This window comes from Propithecus coquereli, unplaced genomic scaffold (assembly GCF_000956105.1).
Source record: "Propithecus coquereli isolate 6110/MARCELLA unplaced genomic scaffold, Pcoq_1.0 Scaffold5, whole genome shotgun sequence".
In the NCBI taxonomy this organism is placed as follows: domain Eukaryota; kingdom Metazoa; phylum Chordata; class Mammalia; order Primates; family Indriidae; genus Propithecus; species Propithecus coquereli.
Genome location: NW_012150840.1, coordinates 17362658 through 17364347, shown reverse-complemented (window position 1 = coordinate 17364347; position 1690 = coordinate 17362658).

Sequence of the window (1690 nt, the reverse complement as noted above, 5' to 3'; positions counted from 1 at the left end):
GAACTCCTGAGCTCAAACAATCCGCCCACCTCGGCCTCCCAGAGTGCTAGGATTACAGGCGTGAGCCACCGTGCCCGGCCCCGATAGGGAATTTTTATATAATTAAAATTACCACTGGGAAAATCCCTTAAATTTTCTACAATGTACATTAAATGTGACTCATCAGAAACCAACATACCATTGTTTAGTAAATCCAACAGACAATTTATCCTTAGCATTAAAACAGGTTACTCTTTATTGAGTATCAGATAAAGGCATTGGCTTGTGTACGGGAGCAATGTTGTACAAAAAATACGTATCCAAACTGTAGATTCCCACTCCATGAAGTGAGATGTTTATGGTATGAGGAGCAAGTGGAAACTGAGGCCAGCCAATGGAATAGCAGCATCCTGTCTCCCGTCCCATGCTCCCCTCTAGGAAATGTGCTCACCGAATGGGATGGTGAGCAGAATTGTTTGCACAGTGAAATTCTCTCTCTTATTTAGGTTTATATTTATTTTTATGAAACATACGCAGTTGAAGATGTATATAATGAACTCATGATCTGTCTTTTACAGAAAATTATGTAATCCAGAACATTTACATGAGAGCGATCCCCCTTGGTGTAAATGTCTACCATACATTTTTCTAAGTCAGAGGTCGGCAAACTATGACCTATCTGTTTTCGTACTGCCCCTGGGCTAAGAATAGTTTTTACATTTCTAAAGGAATGGAGGGCAGGGGGAATCAAAAATACTTTGTGACACATGAAAATTATATAAAATTCAAATTTCAGTGCTCATAAAGTTTTATTGGAACACAGCCACATTAATTGATTTCATGTTATTTATGGCTGCTTTCATGCTGTAATGACAGAATTGAGGCCGGGCGTGGTGGTTCACACCTGTAATCCTAGCACTCTGGGAGGCCAAGGCGGGCAGATCGTTTGAGCTCAGGAGTTCAGGAGTTCGAGACCAGCCTGAGCAAGAGTGAGACCCCGTCTACTAAAACAATAGAAAGAAATTAGCTGGACAACTAAAAATATATATATAAAAAATAAGCCAGGCATGGTGGCACATGCCTGTAGTCCCAGCTACTCAGGAGGCTGAGGCGGGAGGATCACTCGAGCCCAGGAGTTTGAAGTTGCTGTGAGCTATGGTGACACCACTGCCCTCTAGCCCGGGTGACAGAGCAAGGTCCTATCTCAAAAGAAAGAAAGAAAAGAAAAGTAAGTAATTAGAGCTGTCCAGAAAGATGTCTGTATAAGAATGCTTATAATAGTGAAAATTTGAAATATGCTCAATATCTAGCAACAAGAAGTTGGTTAATGAAATTCATATATTTTTTCAACAAATGGTTATTGAGCACTGTTATTTGGCTGCACTAAGTACCAGCCTTTGTGGAACTTGTATCCTACTTGGTATGCCATAGCCATATAGTGGAAAACTATAGCCACTGAAAGTCACGCTTTACAAGAACAGTCAAAGACATGGGAAAGTACTTATACTGTATTTAAGTGAGAAAATCCAATAATAAAACTGCATAGTAACCTAATTATGTATAGAATGTTTACATATAAAAAAATTGGAACGATGTGTGTACCAAAATGAGAATAATGAGATTATAATTGGTGTTTATTTGTGCTTTTCTGTATTTCTGATTTTTTAACATTAAAAATCTTTTTAAGTCACTTTTTAAGAAAAGAATAAAT